The following is a 23,198-nucleotide window of genomic DNA, read 5'->3' on the forward strand; positions in this document are numbered from 1 at the left end:
GCAGTCAAAAGATCTGCTCACGACCCGAGTTCGATCCCGACGGAAGTCGGTTTCAGGTAGCCCGCTCAAGGTTGACTCAGCCTTCCATCCTTCCGAGGTCGGTGAAATGAGTACCCAGCTTGCTGGGGGTAAAGGGAAGATGACTGGGGAAGGCACTGGCAAACCACCCCGCAAACAAAGTCTGCCTTGGAAACGTCGGGATGTGACGTCACCCCATGGGTCAGGAATGAGTCTGTGCTTGCACAGGGGACCTTTACCTTTACTGTTCCTTAATAACAAAAAAAATCCCCTTCCTTGCTAAGACAAACAGTAGAAATTCGGTATCGCTTTATAAACATCAGGCGCCGTTAATTGTTTTTATTTCACATGCATTGAGGACTAGATGTTTTGTATCCTATCTGGTTGCCGCTGCCCAGGGTCAAATTTTCTCCTCTTCCCCTAAGGTTAAAATTTATTATCCCTGTTGCTGCATTATCATGTTTATGTGTTGCATGGTCCCAGTTTTGTATCACTGGGTGTTGATGGTGGAAGCTGAGAAATCACAGCATGATAATGTCATACATGGTAAGTGTGCCTAAACATTATAGGCAAAGACCTCAACACAGGCCTGTTGTTTTCAGTTGCAGCTCCAGATTGCTGATAATGGAATTATGCATGGTATGGAGAGAGTAGACAGGGAGAAGCTTTTCTCCCTTTCTCATAATACCAGAACGCGGGGTCACCTGCTGAAGCTGGAGGGTGAGAGATTCAAAACAGATAATAAAAGGAAGTATTTCTTCACAGGCATAGTTAGATTATGGAACTCTCTGCCCCAGGATGTGGTGATGGCTGTCAACTTGGAAGGCTTTAAGATGTTCATCGAGGAGAGGGCTATTCATGGTTACTAGTCAAAATGGATACTAGTCATGATGCATACCTATTCTCTCCAGGATCAGATGAGCATGCCTATTATATTAGGTGCTTTGGAACACAGGCAGGATGCTGTTGCAGTTGTCTTATTTGTGGGCTTCCTAGAGGCACCTGGTTGGCCACTGTGTGAACCGACTGCTGGACTTGATGGACCTTGGTCTGATCCAGCATGGCCTTTCTTATGTTCTTAGGATTGGGCCATGAGGTTTGCACTAATTGAGGTTTTCCAGCTTATCTCTTGAAGAGAACTCTTGGCTACACGGGCAGGAGATGTTTTACTGCGGGTTATCTTCAGTCATGGGGCCACAGATCTTGGGAATGGGAGCCTGTGGAGTATCTTTGGGCTATGCAGCTGGTAAAGGCATTGGCGCAACTGTGATAATGAATATGAATGCCTGTCTTTGCACAGGGGGAGCAGTGCTGGGTTGGGTCAGAAGCTCGCTGTATCTCACTTGTTCCGTGTGCCAAGGAGGCTGCCAGGAGGAGCAATTATGCTGGTCAGAGACAAGCAAAGATTATTTTAACTGGACAGATCACAATTAATTTCTAGCCTGGAGTGGATGTAGATTATCAGTTGCATGAAGAGAACCTCTCCAAGGGATACAAGTAACCTGTTCTTATGGTTTTGTTAGGAATATAGGAATGTTGGAGGAAGTGGAGGGGAAGATCAAGCACCCAGCAGGCCATAAGCCAGGGATGATAACCTGTGTTTGGCTTGGTTGGTCACAAGTTGAGCAGGCCTGATATAAAGAAACCTCATTAGTCCATCTGCTTCTCACTTTGAGGCGGAGGGCATCTTGGAGACACCCACAGTTGCTCCAAGGCCAGGAGGTGAATTCAGATCCTGCTATATTTCCCTGGCTATTATCTGTCATTATCATCTGGTATTCTTAGATGTTCCACCATGGAGCAAGAGGCATCTGTGCGGCTCTTTTATTTCAATGGATGGTTCACAAAACAGGGAAGATAATGAGCAGGCTTGGAAAGCACAGGCTATCCCCGAGATCTCTTCCAGCCTGATTCCCCCCACACACCCCCACCTGAACACTGTTTAGGCCAAGCGGCGCAAGGCCAGATTCACTCCTTCCACTACTTCTTGGGAAATAATGGTTTTGTGTTCTTCGTGATGTGTTGAATGCTGACACTGCCTATTGTTCAGCTTGGAGTTTCCTCCCAGGCTGAATGGCCAGATGATCAGTTTGGCGTCTTCTCTGCCCCAGAAATTCTTGGGCTTTGTTCAGAACTTTTGTATGTGTTCGCTGTGGGAGAGGGAGGAGTGAGAAACTGAAATATCAGCGGCTGCCGTTATCTTCCTCTTCCTCGTTTATAGTATACTGGCAGCCTGATCCGACAGTTTATGAATCTTCCACGTCTGGTCATCTAGAAAAGGTTTTTAATCACCTTGGGGACTAGGCTTATTTATGAGCTTGACAGACTGTAAGAAATATACTGGGCATACATATCAGACGTCACCCCTCAGATGTATATTATAATTTGGTCTACTCACTCCTCTTCTCCTCTCAGAAGTATCCATCGTCAGGAGGTGTTTTGATTCACCTCCAGTGCTTTCCTATGCTTCAATTTCAGCGTGTCACTCTGTCGCTTGAAACAACATCTCTATAGCTATTAAGATCAACAGCTATGTAAGTAAGTATAATTACTTACTTACATCTTAGTAAGTATAATGTAGCCAGCTAGGCTTAATTGTTTTCTGTGCAAGTTTGCCTATTTGACTGTGTAACTTGTACTTTAATCTACTTCTGAATCTTTTTCTATTAATTTTTGAGCTTTAAGGCTGTTGAGTTTACTGGCCTAACCCAGAGATTTGGTTATTTTACTGGTACAAGACTGGGGTTCAGTCATCACATGGGGAGGGGCTGTGGCTCAGTGGTAGAGCATCTGCTTGGCATGCAGAAGGTACCAGGTTCAATCCCCAGCATCTTCAGTTAAAGGGACTAGAGGCAAGCAGGTGATGTGAAAATCCTCTGCCTGAGACCCTGGAGAGCCGCTGCCCGTCTGAGTAGATAATACTGACTTTGATGGACCAAGGGTCTGATTCAATATAAGACAGCTTCATGTGTTCATGTGTGATTGATGAGCTTAGCAAACAGTAGTAGTGCGTCAGGGTATTTATTTGTAGCCTGCCAGACCTATGGTTCGAGCTTTCTATTAACACATCATGCAAGGAGGCAAATGAACTAGTAAACTTTGTAAAGAGTTTTTTTTATTAATTGTCTGAAAGGCCATACCCTAAATAAGAAATGTGGTTTGTCTGGTAGCACCGTCTCCCGTTTTCCCGTCAACACACTGTGGGGCGGGAGGGAAGCAGTAGAGACTGGAAGAAACATGAACCATAAATGGTTGTTTTTCTGCTTTGATGGAAACTCACTGTGACAGATTATGAGAATCCCTTTCAGGTAGGCAGCCTTCAGGGATCCAGTTCTTAATGTTAGCTCGCTTAGTGAAGTTAATGCTGTGCCAGTCAAGGTCACGAATTGCCTACAAGACTGAGATTGGGGTCGGGGGTTCACCGTAGTCCTGCTGATAGTTCTCCTTATAACCCCCAGGGTAGTCTCCGGGGGGAATCGCTTGACTAAGAGATATTGTAGGCTTGTCAAGAAGGTCTCTCCAGTGGTCCCGCTCTTCCCTGTCTAAGCCGATTTAATTTGTGGTGTCACTCATCTGAAGGCAGCGCTGAAGGACAGCCGCCCTTTCTTACCAAGGGATTTGATGTGTCTCTCTTCCACATTCCCACTCGTCTTCCGGCCTGTTAATGATGCACAGGAAGCCTTGGGCAAAAATTGCTGGAATCCAAAATGGAGTGACGTTGTTTTAATGTTATGGAAGGACAGCTGTGCCTTTTCAAATTAAAATATTTATAACCTGTCTTTCCGTAAAGCTTGTGGCGGCATACTAGAAACTGAACAATAAGTCCAGTTTGTACAGTTCGTTTCCAAGAAGCCTAAAACAGCCAAATCCTCCAGGAGTGTAAAACAGCACATTTAAGTGCAGAATAGAGCCATCATAATTCTGTGCCAAACTCTCAACAGATATCAGCAAAAGCAGGAAGCCATCCAGTTCTGGGGTGGAAGGTCTGAATAAATTATCATTAGCGAGTTAGATAGAGTCTTGGATCCCAAATACAGCTTGGAAAGAAGGCGGTTAAGGGGAGACATGATAGAGGTCTATAAAATTATGCGTGGTAAGGAGGGAGTGGACAGGGAGAAGCTCTTCTCCCTCTCTCATAATACTAGAATGAGGGGTCATCTGCTGAAGCTGGAGGGTGAGAGATTCAAAACTGATAAAAGGAAGTATTTCTTCACACAACGCACAGTTAAATTGTGGAACTCCCTGCCCCAGGATGTGGTGATGGCTGCCAACTTGGAAGGCTTTAAGAGGGGAGTGGACATGTTCATGGAGAAGAAGGGTATTCATGGCTGCTAGTTAAAATGGATACTACTCATGATGCATACCTATTCTCTCCAGGATCAGAGGAGCATGCCTATTATATTAGGTGCTTTGGAACACAGGCAGGATAAAGCTGCTGCAGTCGTCTTGTTTGTGGGCTTCCTAGAGGCACCCGGTTGGCCACTGTGTAAACAGACTGCTGGACTTGATGGGCCTTGGTCTGATCCAGCATGGCCTTTCTTATGTTCTTATACATAAGTGCTGTCAAGTCACAACTAACTTACGGAGACCCCAGCAAGGGGATTTCAAGGCAAGCGAGAAACCGAGGTTGTTTTCCTCTGCCTTCCTCTACAGTCTTCCTCGGTGGTCTCCCATCCAAGTACTGACCCTGCTTAGTTTCCAAGATCTGATGGGTTTGGGATATATCATGCCACCTCCCTTCTGAGATCCCAAATACCTTAATGGGAGGAAAAAATCACAGGTGGAAGCTCCTGTTTAGAGTGCTTTACAGTGATTTGGAAATAGTCTTCCCTGCACATGCAACTGACTGAGCCATACTGACGGACACATGACGAACACATGAAGCTGCCTTATACTGAATCAGACCCTTGATACATCAAAGTCAGTATTGTCTACTCAGACCAGCAGCAGCTCTCCAGGGTCTCAAGGTAGAGGTCTTTCACATCACCTGCTTGCCTGGTCCCTTTAACTGGAGATGCTGGGGATTGAACCTGGGACCTTCTGCATGCCAAGCAGATGCTCTACCACTGAGCCACAGCCCCTCCCCTGGCACTTCTGGACTCTCTAGATTGGATTGCTGCAACACGCTATCCAGTGTGGTGTACTGGTTAGGAGCAGTGAACTCTATTCTGGAGAACCGAGTTTGATTCCCCGCTCCTCCACTTAAAGGCAGCTGGGTGACCTTGGGCTACTCACGGTTCTGTCCGAACTCTCTTAGCCCCCCATCTACTTCACAAGATGTCTCTTGTGGGGAGAGGAATGGAAGAAGATTGTAAGCTGGTTTGATTCTCCTTAAAAGATAGAGAAAAGTCGGCATATAAAAACCAACTCTTCTTCTTCTTCTATCCAAGGAATTGCCCTTGCAGACCACCTGAAAGTTGGTGCGGCATGCAGTCACTTGCTTTCTAGCGGGGCTTAGCCACAATGCACAGATTCCACCAATCTTGAAGCAGTTGCACTGGCTTCCTCTTTACTTTTAAAGCCCTGCATGATCTGGGATCTACTTGGCTGGAAAGCCCGACTCCCCCCCCCGCCCCGCCGTGTCTCTGTCTGCGCAGTGCCTGTGCTCCTCCTTGCAATTTTGTTCTGCCTTTTGTGCATTCCTGGCCTCCCCCCCCCCCACCCAGTTGTTGCACTTGTGTTATGAAACAGATCACCCGAAGAGATTCCAAAGGCACCAGCCTCAATGACCTTTTCCTAAGACCATTCTTTTTCAGCAGGTTATCTCTTGAGAGGTAATTTTCAGCTGAACTTGAAGAGAGTCCGTTCTTTCTTGCAGGCCGTCTATCTAACGTTGCTCTCTTCAGGAGGGTTGTTGAACTTTTAAAACAACGCTGTAACTTTTACACTGTTTTTTTGCTGGGTCGCTCCTGTGGTCACATTTGCAAGCCGCTTTTGGCCACACAGGAAAGGCAGGATGTAAATGTTTAAAATAAGTATGCTAGAACTGCCTTAAGACCTTCCAAAAGCCTCAGAGGTTTTGCATTGTATTGTATTGCAAAATATGTGCTTATTGCCAAAACCAAAACCAAATCAGTGGGTTATAGATCAAATCAAGCCTGAACTGACCCTGGAAGCTAAAATGACTAAACTGAGGCTATCATATTTTGGTCACATTATGAGAAGGCAAGAGTCACTAGAAAAGAGTCAAGCTAGGAAAAGTTGAGGGCAGCAGGAAAAGAGGAAGACCCAACAAGCGATGGATTAACTCAATAAAGGAAGCCACAGCCCTCAATTTGCAAGACCTGAGCAAGGCTGTCAAAGATAGGACATTTTGGAGAACATTGATTCATAGGGTCGCCATGAGTCGGAAGCAACTTGACGGCACTTAACACACACACGTTGCTGTATTGTATTTTATTGCAAAATATGTGCTTATTGCTGGATTGGATCCCCGAGGCTTGTTTCACTAATGGCAATTCTTTCTTCTGGTGCAAGGAACCTCCTCGACTAATGCAAGAGGTTCTTCCAGAGGAAAGCACATGTGCTAGGTAAATGGAGCTGTGGGATCTGACCCAAAACGTGTAGACTAGATGATTTTTTTAGTGACTCACTCAAACAATTTCAAGCCTAGTTTACTGTTCCCAGATTGCTGTCCCTGTTGTCTGCACTAAAATGTACCTTTTCCTTGGCATATGCCGTCGATATCCTGCCTCTGCGTTCTCAACCTCCTCGTTTATGGCTAGTTTTTCACAACCCTGGTTATCACGAGGTATTGCTGACCAACACATCCAGAGCCATTTCACGCACCAATCTATCGCTGATCAGAGTTTGGAGATAATATCTTTTTTTAAAAAAAAAAATGGCTGTGATGAATGCAGCCGCAGACAGAGGAAGCTGTGATTTGTTTATTTCAAATATTTATAAACCCACCTTTCTCCCCGACAACCGAGGAGATGTGATGAATAAGTTTGTCGCTTGCTGATTACCCCTCTGGTGCTGATGTGATTGGCACTTACCAGGGTCTCTGCAAATTCTGGAAATCCACATCCGAAAGGCGCAATTAACTGCTTGGTTCCCATTGCTCGCTTCCCGAACTCCCTCCTTTGTCTTTCTTGCCTCTGCTTGTCTGTTCTGACCTGCTTTCTGGCACCTTCTGCGGCTGTCCCCTCACGTCTTTACGGTGCCCTTCCTGTCATCTTCTGTCCCCTCTCAGTAATTCTGGTAGCTTTACAGAATTGGATCCCTGGGTGTGATGGGAGGGCGCATGACATTACATAGAAAAATGGAGCTGAAAGGGACCCCAAGGGCCATCTGGTCCAGTCCCCTGCACAATGCAGGAAATTCACCCTAGAGGATCCCTGGCCAATCTCGCCTGGAGGAAACGTCCTTCCTGACCCCAAAGTGGCTATCAGCATTATCCTGGGCAGGTAAAAAGGAGCCACGAGAGCCCAGCTCTAACTAATCCCTTCCTGCCCTCCCTCTCATGATCTGCCTAAGGATCATGCAACGTTGCTGTTCTCAGACCTAAACTAGTCTGGGATTAGACCTAAACTAATCTAGTCAATGACTAGATGAGACCTCCTGGGAATCCTCTGCTGGCCACCCTGGGTTCCATGAAAGAAGAAATGTGGGGTATTGGTGCAATTAAAAAACAACAACAACAGCACAGTCCAGCCTCCTCTCCTGTCCCTGTACATGAGCAAGTACCTGAAGCAGACAGGTCAATAAGGAGGACGGAGAGGCGATACGATAACCATCTTCAAGTACTTGAAGGGCTGTCATATAGAGGAGGGTGCCGAGTTGTTTTCTGTTGCCCCAGAAGGTTGGACCAGAACCAACGGGTTGAAATTAAATCAAAAGAGTTTCCATCTAGACCAGGGGTTCCCAAACTTTTCGGGCCACCGCCCCCTTGGTTCCACAAACTCAACCCCAGTGCCCCCTATCCTATAAAAAGCACTATTCAAAATAGAGGTTTGCATGACTCACTAAAGAAGATAATAACAATAAAATTTCAAAACAGTAACAATCAATTGCACATCTATTCAAAACCAAATGAAAACTTTTTAGTTGAAATTTATTTAACAAAACTGATGAACTTGATCCAGTGGTATCTTCAAAGTCTCTTCAAAGTCTAGGGGAAAAATTCGGATAGTTTCCACCAAATTTGCCAGCATGGTGCCATAGCTCAATCTATTGTAAATTAGTGAACAACACAGTTGAAGGGGCCCACCTCTAGCACCCCCCTGCTGCCCTCTTGCCTCTTAGTGCCCCCCTAGGTAAATCCACCGCTCCCCAGGGGGTCGTACTTCCCACTTTGAGAACCACTGGTCTAGACATTAGGAAGAATCTTCTAACAGTTACAGCAGTTCCTCAGTGGAACAGGCTTCCTCGGGAGGTGGTGAACTCTCCTTCCCTGGAGGTTTTTAAACAGAGGCTATATGGCCATCTGTCAGCAATGCTGATTCTATGACCTTAGGTAGATCATGAGAGGGAGGGCACCTTGGCCATATTCTTGGCCATATGGAGTAGGGGTCACTTGGGTTGTGGAGTGGGGAGGTAGTTGTGAATTTCCTGCATTGTGCAGGGAGTTAGACTAGAAGAACCTGGTGATCCCTTCCAACTCTATGATTCTATGAGGAAGGCTGTGGGAGACATCTCAGGAATCCTTTGTGGAATCCTGCCATCATCACTGGTGAGGGTTGCCAGCCTTTAGGTATGGTCTGGAGATCTGGAATTACAGCTACTCTCCAGACTACAGAGATCAGATGGCTGGTTTGGGGGGTGGACTCTGTGGCATTGTACTCTGCTTAGGTCCTGCTCCTTCCCAAACTCCACTATCCCTGAGCCCCACCCCCAGATCTCCAGGTATTTCCTAACCTGGTGTGGGAAACCCAACCAGTGATGGAGGACCTGGAAACGCTTTGTGATAATGTTACCTGTTCCAATAGTTGCATGTTTTGGCAGAGCGAATCAGGAACTCCTGCGGCTTCTGTTTTTGAAGGTAACCCTGTTGCTCAGCTTCACACACAGCTGATTTTATCCACAGGCTAGGCAAACTATAGTTTAGGGCTTCTATATACAAAAGAATGACTGAATCTCCCCCCCCCCCGCAGTAATGCTACAGGACAAGAAGAAGAAGAGGAGGAAGAGGAGGAGTAGGAGTTGGTTTTTATATGTTGACTTTCTCTACCACTTAAGGGAGACTCAAACCGGCTTACAATCACCTTCCTTTCCCCTCTCCACAACAGACACCCTGTGAGGTTAGTGAGGTTGAGAGAGTGTGACTAGCCCAAGGTCACCCAGCTGGCTTCATGTGCAGGAGTGGGGAAACAAACCCAGTTCACCAGATTAGCCTCCGGCACTCATGTGGAGGAGTGGGGAATTGAACCCGGTTCTCCAGATCAGACTCCACCGCTCCAAACCACCGCTCTTTTTTTATATATATATATTTTAATGTTTATAACATAACACATAAAACAAAACAAACAAATACAATAATAAAAAAATACAAGAGTATCAATTATATAATCCGCTTAATACAATCAAAATTGCAAAATTCAAAATATCCTTTTGACTCACCACCCACCATAAAAAGTGACCCGTCACCAGACCTCCAGAGAAGTGTCTAAACAGTTTAAAGATTACACTATTGACAGTAAGATAAAAAAACGTTAAACTTATTTCTATAACTCCTTAACTAAACTAGTAAAATCCATTTTTGCCGGTTTATCCCAATATGTGACGGCCTTCGCCCATGTTTTTTTAAATTCTTCCATATCTTTTCCATGTAGGAATTCTGTTAATTTGGCCATCCTCATATACATCCATAATTTCTCCAATCACTAATTGAAGGTTTATTTACTTGCTTCCAAACTTTGGCTATTATAATTCTTGCAACTATATTGACAAATGACCCTATCATTTCTATCCATTTTTTCTTGAGGAATCCCCAATAAACAAAATGCAGGATTTCTTTTTACTCTCGTATTAATTAAATTATTAGTTTCTCTTATTACTTTTTTCCAAAAAATTTTATTATTTTTTTACATATACCCCATGCATGCATAAAAGTTCCTCTTTCCTTTCCACATTTCCAGCATAAATCCATGTCTCTTTTTTTCATTTTGCTTATCATCACGGGAGTTATATACCATCTATAAAACATTTTATATAAGTTCTCTCTAATTTCATTGGTTATTGTAAATTTGAATTCTTTCTTCCATACGTTTTCCCATGTTTCCAAATCAATATTATATCCTAACTCCTTCATCCATTTCATCATTACTGGTTTAATTCTTTCTTGTTCTAAATTTACTTTAATTAATAATTTATATATCCTTCCTATCAATCCTTTATTTCCCTTTATTATTATATTTTCTAGTTTTGATTTATTTTTATTAAATCCAACTTGCTTATCTTCGTTAAATATATCTTTTAATTTATAATACATAAATATCTTTAATATTAAGTTCTTCTCTACTTCTTAAATCCCAATCTCCTTTCTTACAATCTATAATTTCTCTATATGCATCCATATCTAAATTTAATTGTATCCCTCTCTTCATAAATGCTTCTACTGGATTAATCCATTCCGGAGTTTTATTTTTCAAATTTTATATTTTTTCCAAATTTGAAATAAACCAAATCTAATAATGTGAATATTAAAATCTTTGTTTACATTTTCCTTATCATACCACAAATATGCATGCCATCCAAAACGTAAATTAAAACCTTCTATTTCCAATATTTTGGGATTCTCTAACAAAATCCAGGTCTTTAACCAAACAAAACAAGATGCCTCATAATACATTCTCAAATCTGGTAACCCCAAACCTCCTGTTTCTTTTAGTTCAATTAAATTATTATATGCTATTCTATGTCTTTCTTTGCCCCATAAAAAATTTAAAATATATTTTTTCCAAATTTTAAATATTTGAGCCCCTTTTATAATTGGTAAGTTTTGAAACAAAAAAAAGCATTTTAGGTAATACCATCATTTTAATTACCGAAATTCTACCCCATAATGATAGGGGTATTTTTTCCCAATTTTTTAAATCTATAACAATTTGTTGCCATAACTTAATATAATTGTTTTTAAATAAATTAAGGTGGTTTGAAGTTAACCAAATACCCAAATATTTTATTTTATGCTCAATAGAGAAGCCTGTCCTTTTTGATAATTCTTGCTGCTGAAAAAGTGTCATATTTTAACCAATATTTTAGTTTTAGTTTTATTTATTTTAAAACCTGCAAGTTTTCCATAAACCTCAACCATTTTGTTCCAACTATCAATTTGACTACTGTTAATAGGATTTATCTTATCTACTATTTTTTATTTTTTAATAATTATTTTTCTGAAAATGAAGATAAAGGAATTTTAGATGAAGTAGTATGGGATGCCGGTAAAGCAGTAGTTAGAGGTCTTTTGATACAACAAAATTAAAGAGAGGGAGGCAGAAAAGAAGAAGATATTAGAAGAAATTAAACGGAGAAAGACAACTAAGAAAATCACAAGATAAATCATTCAAACAAGAACAGATAGATAGGTTTAAAAAGTTACAATATCAATATGAATTTTAATAACTTCAGCAATAGAGAAAAAAATAATGTTTAACAGATAGAGATTTTTTGAACATGCCAATAAACTGGGTAAATCATTAGCTTGGCAGCTTAAACATAAAGAGAAGAATTTACCAATATTAAAAATTAAGAAGGAGGGTAAAATAATAACAGACAAACAGAAAATTATGGAAACTTTCATAGATTATTATTCAAATTTATATAGACAAAATGTTGTTTCAGAGAGGGAAATAGATGTCTATTTAAATCAATTTGACTGGGATGGAATATCACAAGAGCATAAAGAATTATTGGACTCTAGAATAACTATGGAGGAATTAAAAACTGTTATAGGTAAAAGTAAATTAAATAAATCTCCAGGCGAAGATGGATTTACAGCATTTTATTTACAGCTGGCAAAAAGCCAAGTTTCGATTTGGAGCTGTTAGTGAGTTTTAGATAAAGTCCAGAATGCTTTCCCTTTGTAAACAAATACGCTGTCAGACAACTCAGGCGTGTAAATTTTTAGTAATAGATGAAATGTAGAAAAAAAACTTGCTGTGTGAAGATCAGGGTCTCCCCGCCGCTCTTCCCAGCTGCTTAAGACGATAATGGCGCCCGCTCCTCGGCTCACCTGTCCGAGCGATTGCTGCCGTTTCTGCAGCAACGACCGCTACTAGGACGGGGAGCTCACCGGCGTCCCGTTCAGCATCCCCTCTTGCACAAGGGGTGCCACTTGCCAGGTGTTGGGGGGGGGCGGTTTCCCTGCCCCCCGGCAGCTTCAATCCGGCCCGCGATCAGTCACGCGGCCGCAGCGATTCCCCCCCAATCCGGAAGTCCAAACCACCGCTCTTAACCACTACACCACACTACACCTCAGCATGTCTTAATCCGTTCCTAGCATCTCATCTAGTTCCACCTTTAATACTCCATGTTGTCCTTTTTTTTGTTCGTTTCGTTGTAAACAAACAATGAGGCATACCAAGGTTTCTCTCTGTCCATCTTTACTTGGATTATTCCTGTGAACAAGAATACTGAAATTAAGCCGGTTGAGCCGACGGAAGTCGGTTTCAGGTAGCCAGCTCAAGGTTGACTCAGCCTTCCATCCTTCCGAGGTCGGTAAAATGAGTACCCAGCTTGCTGGGGGTAAAGGGAAGATGACTGGGGAAGGCACTGGCAAACCACCCCATAAACACAGTCTGCCTAGGAAACGTCAGGATGTGATGTCACCCCATGGGTTAAGAATGACCCGGTGCTTGCACAGGGGACTACCTTTACCTTTACCTAAGGAAAAATTCCACTGAGTCATGCACAAACATCCACACACATACACACAACACATGCACACCTTTGTCCCACATCAAGCTTTAAGGGCTTAGGCCTGCCTTCTTTGCCTCTGTGCATTTATCTGCAAGAAACCTACTGAGGTCACTGAATTTATTTGACAGAAATATCTGCAGGTTGTCTCTCCAGAAGAAGGGGGGGGAATCACAATCAGCCTTCATTTCTTCCCTAATCCCAATTCATGGGAAGCAGCAACCTGTCTCGCGCTGCGTCTGCGACGGTGGCATGGAACTATTTTTGGATTTTCTTTTTTGGTTTCGCTGTAAACAAACACTGAAGCATGCCAAGGTTTCTCTCTGTCCATCTTTACTTGGATTACTCCTCTGAACAAGAACACTGCGATTAAGCCAGTTGTCTATGGAAAAATTCCACTGAGTCATACGCACACACATACTCCAACACGCAACTACACACACGTGCACACTTTGTCTCACATCAAGCTTTAAGGGCTCAGACCTGCCCTCTTCGCCTCTGTGCATTTGTCTGCAAGAAATCTACTGAGGTCACTGAATTTATTTGACAAAAATACCTGCAGGTTGTCTCTATAGAAGAGGGTGGGGGGAAATCGCAATCATCCTTCATTTCTTCCCTAATCCCAATTCATAGGAAGCAGCAACCTGTCTCACGCAGTGTCTACGACGGTGGCGTGGAACTATTTTTGGATTTTTCATTGCTAGCTGAGCACTGGGCTAAATTGCACGACTGGCATGTCCCTTAGCGGAGCGGCTGCAGCTTCTTTTGTGGGCTGGTGTGCTTTGTTGAAAGGAAACACGCTTTGCCAGGGATCTGGTGCTGTTGCTCATGGCTGAAGCATATTTGGGCTCATGTTTTTCTTTTTCTATTTTCGAATCCGTGCATTCTGTTTAGCTTTTTCTTTTTTTTTTAAGCAGCTTTAGTTGGCATTTGTGGTGTGGGTTTTTACACGACGGCGTGGTTTTAAAAATTAAAAGCGAGAGAGAGAGAGGCAATAGTACAGTAATGTAGTAACAAACGCAACAGGTAGTCCATGAAAAGTCACGCCATTTTTGGAACCATTGGTTTTAGTGGGAGAGCTCTAAGGACATCTTTAATTCTCCCGTTGAAAGTGATGAGGCATGAAACTGCACCATTATGACTGGGTTGTGCCCTAGGCATGCAATGTACCAGATGTATTAATACCCACTTTATTCAGCATTCATTAGGCATCTCCTAATATGCTCTGTTCAGTTTGTTAGAGAAGAGAAGACTTAGAAATCATTACAATATGAACTTGGAAATCATTAGGATTCAGAAGAAGAAGAAGAGTTGGTTTTTATATGCCGACTTTCTCTACCACTTAAGGAAGAATCAAACCGGCTTGCAATCACCTTCCCTCCCCCTCCCCGCAACAGACACCCTGTGAGATAGGTGGTGCTGAGAGAGTTCAGAGAGAACTGTGATTAGCCCAAGGTCACCTATCTGGCTTCATGTGTAGGAGCAGGCGCTCTGCCACTGAGCCACAAGAGAGGCAGGAATATTGTAATGGTTCCAGATTCAGGCCTGGTTGTACTCTTTTTACTGTCCTCCACCATCTTTCTGCCTACCTGCTTCCAGACCATCTGCCTGTGTATGTCATCTTCTTCCAAGCCCCCAAGATTTCTCATCTCTTTGCTCCAAAAGACACAGCTTCTTCTTTTCCAAAAGGAAGAGTTGATTTTTATATGCCGACTTTCTCTACCACTTAGGGAGCATCAAACCTGCTTACAGTCTCCTTCCCTTCCCCTCCCCTCCCCACAACAGTCACCCTGTGAGGTAGGTGGGACTGAGAGAGCTCTAACAAAGCTGTGACTAGCCCAAGTTCACCCAGCTGGCTTCGTGTGTAGGAGCAGGGAAACAAATCCAGATTAGCCTCTGCCGGTCATGTGGAGGAGTGGGGAATCAAACCTGGTTCTCCAGATCAGAGTCCATCAGTCCCTCCCCGCCCCACAACAGACACCTTGTGAGGTAGGTGGGGCTGAGAGAGCTGTGACTAGCCCAAGCTCCCCCAGCTGGCTTCATGTGTAGGAGTGGGGAAACCAACTGGGTTCACCAGATTAGCGTCCACCGCTCATGTGGAGGAGTGGGGGAATCGAACCCGGCTCTCCAGATCAGAGTCCACTGCTCCAAACCACCGCTCTTAACCACTACACCATGCTGGCTCTCTCTACACCACCAAATTAATTTGTCAGGTGGCCACTGGATGTCGTAAACCAGCATTGTGTAGCGGTTAGAGCAGGGGTGTCAAACATACGGGCTGCGGGCAGGATCCGGCCCCTTGAGAGCCAGTTGAGGCAGCCATTCCCCACCCCACACTCTCAATCTGGGCTGGCGAGGCATGGCATGGCCCGACCAAGTGACATTTATGTCATATCCGGCCCTCGTAACAAATGAGTCTGACACCCCTGGGTTTAGAGTTTCAGACTAGGTTCTGGGAAACCCAGGTTGGAATCCCCACTCTGCTATGGAAGCTAGCTGGGTGTCAGTGGGCCAGTCACACACTCGTCTCGGCTGAGCCTACCTCCCAGGGCTGTTGCAAGGATAAAATGGAGGAGAGGAGAGGCACCTGGTTGGCCACTGTGCGAGCAGACTGCTGGACTTGATGGGCCTTGGTCTGATCCAGCAGGGCTTTTCTTATGTTCATATGATGTAAGCCATTTTGGGTCCCCATTGGGGAGAAAGGCCAGTGAAGTAAATTCATAAAATGTAACCTCTGAATTAGGTTCACATTCTTGAAGGCTGCCAGCAATTCAGAAAGGATTGAGCTTGACACGGAAGCCAACTCACTGCTGAGCCTGAAATGGGGAGGGGCCGCCACTATGGGTCCGTGATATAGCGACAGCTTTGCACGCAGATGGGTCCCAGGTTCAGTCTCCAGTAGGACTGTCAGCTGCCTGGAGGAAAAAAATGTCCTGCCCCTTTAGCAGCGGCTTAATGAGATATTATTTACCAGGTGGCGGTTGTTTAACGCCATGCCTTGAAAAGCTGCAACTGTCTGTTTGCATTCAACAACCCTCTTTTAAAGAGACAGGGAGGGTTTCGTCCCTCCAGGCTGCTGGCAACTGGGGAAGCCAGGCCTCATGCTACAGTCAAAGTAACAAGTTGCCCATAATAATCTGACAGAGACAACTGACAGTTAGCTGTCAGATCAGAGGCATCTAGGATGATGCAAGAAGCAGCAATAGCCTTGCAGGTTCTAGGGTGAACTGCAACTAACCGGTTTGAAGCAGTAAGGATGATGTAATACTGTGGACAGGTCTGCAGGTGGCCTTATTGGTTTCAGGTGGAGTTTTGTATATAAGCCTATGTAACTGTAACTCTGTGTTAGGAAATTTGGTGGAGAAAGTGTACGTGACGGTTTGTCTTTTGTATCTATGCACTGTAAATTAAACAACATTGTTTTCTACAAAGCAAGGAGTTCTGGTGGTGTGTCCTGGATAGCTGCTAACCCGCCTGCTTCCATGTCAGTCCCGCCATCTCAGTGCTTTGCCTGCTGGCGCCTGAAGCCATTGGGAGGAAATGTGGGGGGAGGGAGTGAAAATGGGGCACTCATTGGAGTCGTGCCAGCTCACTGACATGACTCCCTGTAAACACTGGAAGTGACATTATGGACGCTGTAGAACAGGGGTGTCAAACATAAAGCCCGCAGGCCGGATCCGGCCCCTCGAGACCTCTTATTCAGCCCACGAGGTCTCCGAGGCTGCCACCCCACTCTCGATGTGGGCTGGCGAGGCATGGCCCGGCCTGACCAAGTGACATTTATGTCATATCCGGCCCTTGTAACAATTAAGTTTGACACCCCTGCTGTAGGATTTTAAAAAACTCTATGCCAAAGCCATAGAGTTTTTGCAAATTCTAGAGCGTCTAATGGTATCTCATCCGGTTTTTACTGGAAATGACATCACGGCGGCAGCATGCTAGGCCTACCCCCCAATTTCTCCTGGGGGGTTGCCGGCTGTGGCCTGCTAACCCTACTGGCAACCCTAGTCGTAGGTGGTATGAAAGGCCTCCGACCCTGGAGAGCCACTGCCTGTTAGAAGTTGTTTCAGAGGGTAGCCACATCGGTCTGCAGTAGATTAGAGTCCAGTAGCACCTTAGAGACTGACAAGATTTTTGGAGTATAAGCTTTCGAGAGTCAAAACTCCCTTGGCCGACTTGTATCTGATGAAGGGGGGCTTGACTCTCAGAAGCTCATACCCCGGAGATCTTGTTGGTTTTAGAGATTCCACTGGACACTAATCTAGTTGCCAGTTAAAAGTGACAATGCTGATCTTGATAGACCATAAGGCAGTAGCTTCCTGTGTTCGTGTGAGACGTTAAACAATAATCATCCTGAGCAGTCATTTTTTTTTTCCCCTGGGGGAAGAGGAGGTTTAATTTGTCAGTCACACCTGTCTGGTGTGGTGGACTGAATTTGGGGCTTTGGCCACAGTTTGAATTCCTGATCAGCCTGGATAGCCTTGGGCAACTCTTCATCTCTCAGCCTAACCTATGAAGATGAAAATGGCATAACCAATGTGGCGATACCACCTGAGCTCCTCGGAGCAAGAGCAAGATAGAAACGAGACAGCGAAACCATGAAAATAAATATGCTGGAACCAAGGCTCTGTGCTTCCTGGCTCTTTGCAGTTACTTCCCCCTGAAGATCATTCCTTCCTACGACAATTGTTGGAGCACCAGTTTTTGACACTCATCACAGGAAGCTCAGCGATAAATGTATGTGGATTGGAGCCATTCATAAACTAGTTAAATAGCTAATTGAAAAAACACACCTTTATCTACAAGCAGCATTAGTTTGCCCACCTATTTTTCATCATCCCTTCTATTGATTCCTTTGAACTTCAATGCCTGTGTGATATTGTCTCTCTTTCCCCTTACCTTTTGTAATCCTGGCTTGCCTTTATCCATTCCCTAAACCGAGTTAATTTCCAACAGAGTCTGAAAGGTCCTTGTATCCACTAGCATGGGTTAGCATGCAAATGCTTCCTGTCTTATGTCCCAGGCTGAAACAAGGACCATGATTTCTCAGGGATGCGCACGCAAATCTGAATTTCCCTACATAGTCTCTTTGCTCTGGGCTGCCTTCTCTTGGTCAGCTGCAGCGAAAGGGTTCGGTCAGCCCTTCAGTGCATTTGTTCATATCAAACACCTTTATTGGGGCACAGAGGGGTTTAAGCCTGCATGGGTCTCACTTGGAGGTCGTTGCGCTCCTGCCCTAGGGGCTTATCCGGCTGCTGCAGAGAAAACCAGCCCTACTGCATTTCTTACAGCATGCTTTCTGGTTCATTGAGGGTCACCAGGGCCTTGGTTTCTTTTTAGCCTTGAACACATGAAGCTGCCTTATACTGAATCAGACCCTTGGTCCATCAAAGCCAGCATTGTCTGCTGAGACCGGCAGTGGCTCTCCAGGGTCTCAGGCAGAGGTCTTTCACATCACCTACTTTCCTAGTCTCTTTAACTGGAGATTGAACCTGGGGCCTTCTGCATGCCATGCAGATGCTCTACCACTGAGCTATGGCCCTTCCCCTGTTGTCTATGGCCACCAGCTCTTCACTAATGCTGCTGCTCCATACATTTTCTCCAGCTTTAACTTCGATATATCTTTTCTTCTCATGCTTATGTAGCATGATTCAACCTGGGTTCCAGAGGCTGTGGAGGCCAAATGGTGTAGCACCTGCTTTGCATGCAGAAGAAGAAGAGTTGGTTTTTATATGCTGACTTTCTCTACCACTTGAGGGAGACTCAAACCGGCTTACAATCACCTTCCCTTCCCCTCCCCACAACAGACACCCTGTGAGGTAGGTGAAGCTGAGAGAATGTGACTTGCTCAAGGTCACCCAGCTGGCTTTGTGTGCAGGCGTGGGGAAACAAATCCAGTTCACCATATTAGCCTCTGCCGCTCATGTGGAGGAGTGGGGAATCAAACCCGGTTCTCCAGATCAGATTCCACCGCTCCAAACCACCGCTCTTAACCACTACACCATACTGGCTCCTGGGTCCAGGCTCTGGCCTCTCCAGTTAAAGAATTCCAGGTAGAATTCCAGGTAGACAAGGGAAAGACCTTTCTCTACCTCCCCCACCCCCCAATCAAGTCACAGCTGACTTATTTTGACTCCATAAGGCAAGAGACGTTCGGAGGTGGTTTGCCATTGCCTGCGTCACGACCCTGGCGTTCCTTAGTGGTCTCCCATCCAAATACTAGCCAGGGTCGACCTTGCTTAGCTTCTGAGTGTTCTGGCAAGTGTTCTGACGAGTGTTGAAAAGCCAGGGCTGGTACCAGTAGACCGTATCAAGCTAGGTAGAGCAATGATATGGCTTGATATGGCAGCTTCATATTTTCGTGTACGATCATCTTTCAGCTCCATGTTTCCCAGCTTTCAACTTAGCCAGCCTAGCATTCCGGGCACCAGGAATGATCTTTCTACCTCTCTGTGAAGGCAGGAAAAGCCATTTAGTGTCAACTTTTGCTTAGCATCACTATTTTCCATTTTGAATGCTTAGAAAACCGTTGTTATAATTGTAGAGGCCTAGCAGAGACCATGAGAAACAAGGTGCACCTGCAAGATGTTGCCAAGCAGATAAGGCTGTGCAAGGCCGAACCAGCATACCAGCCTAATTGGGAGATGGTTTTCATCTGTGAGAAATTGGGAGGGGGGAATGACTTCACTCTTCACTCCTGAACCCAATCCAGCTTGAACCGGCCAGAACCATCTAGAGGTTTCGGAGAATTACTGTTCCTGATTGGAAGTCAGGGGTCATCTGACTGGGATTCAGATTGCCATAAGTTTAGCCATGCTTATGCTATACTAACTACTATCTATCATTATCACCTGAACTGCTTTGGCACATTACTCTGCTCAGATACAGCAATGCCGCAATGCAAGAAACTAAGGCCTGAACCAGCTTAGCTTAAGAGTAAGGAACTTCAGCTATGTAGTAGAGTTGTAAGTATAACCAGCAAGACTTTGTTATTTTCTTTGCCAGTGTGTCTTTAAGATTACTGTACTCGCATTTTAATTATTTTCTTTTAAACTCTTAAATAAACCTTTTCATTTAAAAGGTGGTTTGAGTTATTTGACCTGACTCGGTTACGTTACAACACAACTGGAGCTCTGGAGAGGGCGGCCAGTCGTGACATGGTGGCAGCTTTTAAGGGATCAGGTCCAGTTACTCAAAAGTAATTCTTAAAACACTGGCAGTTTGTTATTTTGTGCAGTCAGGATGTCGTTCAGGAGTACTGCGAGTTTTGAGTTAGGCACCAAGCCATGGCACAAATCAGCTGGAGCCGTACCGCGGAGGCAGCAGGCAGAAATTGAAGTGACTGTGCTTGGAGATACAGAGCCTAATCTCCTGCAGTTTGAGGAAGGATTTATGGGCGGCGTGAACCCTCCGGTCGGAGGAAAGCTTCGCTCAAGGCACCGGGCAACTACAGAGCAATGTTGCAGAGATACCTCTAGCGGTTCCGATGCTGGAACGGATGGAGACTATGCGGATGACGATGACCAGAGGCCATTGCAGGGGTCGTTACCAGATGTCCAAGGAGCAGCCGGAGGGCCGAGTTCCAGGAATTGGGACAGAGACGGCAAAGGAGGCAGCCCACGGGACAACGGAGGTGACAAGCCTAACAGCAAAGGTGAAGAGCCTAAAGGTCAGCCCGCAGGTTTCTCTGAATTCATCAAAGGCTTTATGGATTACCAGAAGAACATGTTTGGATATTTACAAGCGCAGAGTGCAAATTCTCAAAGGGTCCAGCAGCAGGCACCTAAGTGGTCGTGTAAGGATTTACCGAGCTACAAGGAAAATGACTGTGTTGTGACTTATTTAACACTGTTTGAGAGAGCCTGTGCAAGTCTCAAAGTGCCAAAGGAATGTTACATGCAAGTTTTGTGGACTAACACCTCGGGAGAGTTGGCAAGGTTACTCACCCAGTTAAGTCCTGATGAAGTTCAAGACTATGAACTCTTTAAAGAAAGGGCAATCCAGCGTTTCTCCCTGACAGCAGAGCAACTTCGAGTGCGGCTGAGGAAGGCAGCACCCAAAGGTAAAGAGACTCTTACTGACTTTGTATACCGGCTGTTCCAGAATATTGAGCAGTGGTTTGTTGCAGCTGATATTCGTTCTGTGGATGATGTCATCGCCCTTTTGGTAAGAGAGCAATTTGGGCAGTCTATAACTGAAGAGCTGCATGCTTTGATTCAAGCAAGGAATCCTAAAAATGTTGTGGAGATGGCTGCTTTTGCTGACCAGATACTTGCGGGGCGGAAGGAGGCTCATAAATCTCTCCTTCGGCTTGGACATGAGAGGCATGGGGCTACACCATTCCGTGGGAAAGAAGCAGGGACAAGAAGACCAGAGGTGAACCGGGAGTCGAGTTCTGGCAACCGGGCCACCCCAGTCAAAGATCCTGCCCAGCGGATAGACAAGCCCAAAGCCACTTCTACACCAGCAGCTACATCTGGATGCTTTCATTGTGGAAAACAAGGACATATTAAAAAGGACTGTGTTATTTGGAAGAACAAGCAAGCTTCTTCAGCTAAAGTCCAATGCATTGGAGGAGAAGTCTCTAACGCTGAAGCACAACCACAGACTACAGAGAACTGGGAGGCTGAGTATGTTCCGGAAATAAATCCAGAGCAGATCGTTCGAAGGCACCCTGTTCCACAAGACTGGCCGAGAGGGGCTGTGGCTAATCGAAAAGAAACCCAAAAGCAACCAGCTAACACTCAAGAAGGTGAACACACAGCAGCTAAGATGGGCTTCACAGCTACTGTGGGGAAGCTGAGGATTCTGGACTCTAAGGAGTTAATTTCACCTCATCAGCGAGCCTGGGTTAAACAGATGAGAGAAGAGGAGATCATCATAAATCACCGCCACGTAGTAAAAGGAACACGGGACACGGGCGCTGATGTCTCCAGCGTGCATTGTAAGTTACTCAATGACTGTGATTCTATTCCATGTGGTATTTTGAAGGTTGAAGCTTTTGAGAGTGCTGTAAAGCAAATGCCTCTAGTGAAAGTTCACTTACAGTTTGGAGGCTGGTCTGGAGAAAAGCTATGCCTTGTCCATAGTAAGGGAGACCAACCATTTATAATTGGGTCTGACTTGCTCTATCAATGTGCCCAAATGAACGCTGTACAAACCAGGCAGCAAAAGAAACAGCTAGAGGGGATCCAGGAGAGTGAAACTGCAGATGCAATCTCCAGCCCTGGAGATGGGGAGGATGAGAGTGGCAAGGGGAGTGCACTCTCTCTCTCGCCATCAGAGGGGGGGCTAGAACAGCCTGAGCAGCAACCAGCAGCTACAAAGCCTGAAACTTTTCCTTCTGCTGAGTTTAATGAAGAGCAAGTTATTCTCTCAAGTTCAGCTTCTGATTTTAGAGAGGCCCAGTTGGTCTGTGAAACTTTGCAGAGTTGCCGAGAGCAAGCTAATACTTCTCAACCTTTGTCAGTTGACAACCCAAGTCGTTTTGTGTGGCTTAATGGACTGTTATACAAAGAAACAATTCCAAAAGGATGCTCTCAAGACTGGGACACCGAGAAACTTCTAGTCGTGCCCAGAAAGTACAGAGAAGAAATCCTGAGAGTGGCACACGATATTCCACTTGCAGGGCACTTGGGAATCAAAAGGACGACAGCCAAGGTTCAGCGTAATTTCTACTGGCATGGACTTACAAAATCAGTGAAGGACTATGTGAGCACGTGTGATACTTGTCAACGTGTGGGTTTTCCTCAAGACAAGACCAGGGCTGAGTTACATCCTTACCCAGTCATCAAAGAAGCTTTCCATACTGTCGGATTGGATTTGCTGGGACCACTTCCAAAGTCAAGGTCAGGTAAACAATATATTGTTGTCATTGTAGATCATGCAACAAGGTTTCCTGTCGCATACCCACTCAGTAATATCACTGCGCAGTCAGTGGCTAAAAGCATTCTGGACTTTGCTTCAGTATTTGGTTTTCCTAAGACTATAATTACAGACCGTGGTTCTAACCTGATGTCTAAGCTAATGGCAAAAGTGTGTGAAATGGCAGATATAAAGCATGTCCCTGTGATAGCTTACCATCAGTCAGCTAATGGACTAACTGAAAGAATGATCCAGACTTTGGGCAAGATGCTAAAATGTTTTGCTCAGGAGCACAAAGATTGGGACGTGGCTGTTCCTTATTTGATGTGTGCATACAGAGATGTTCCCCAAGAGTCTTTACAATACAGCCCAAATGAACTCCTGTTCGGTAAAAATATCAGAGGGCCTTTGGAGATCCTCAAGGCAGATTGGGAAGGAGTGCTGTCTGAAAAGTGTCC

General features: G+C 44.9%; 1 protein-coding gene across 1 annotated transcript in view; it reads left to right on the top strand.

Annotated features, from left to right (window-relative positions):
* Positions 1-23,198, top strand: part of SAMD12 (sterile alpha motif domain containing 12) — a 230,977-nt gene that overhangs the window by 81,654 nt on the left and 126,125 nt on the right. The gene's annotated exons all lie outside the window — the stretch shown is intronic.

This window comes from Euleptes europaea, chromosome 8, assembly GCF_029931775.1.
Source record: "Euleptes europaea isolate rEulEur1 chromosome 8, rEulEur1.hap1, whole genome shotgun sequence".
NCBI lineage: Eukaryota > Metazoa > Chordata > Lepidosauria > Squamata > Sphaerodactylidae > Euleptes > Euleptes europaea.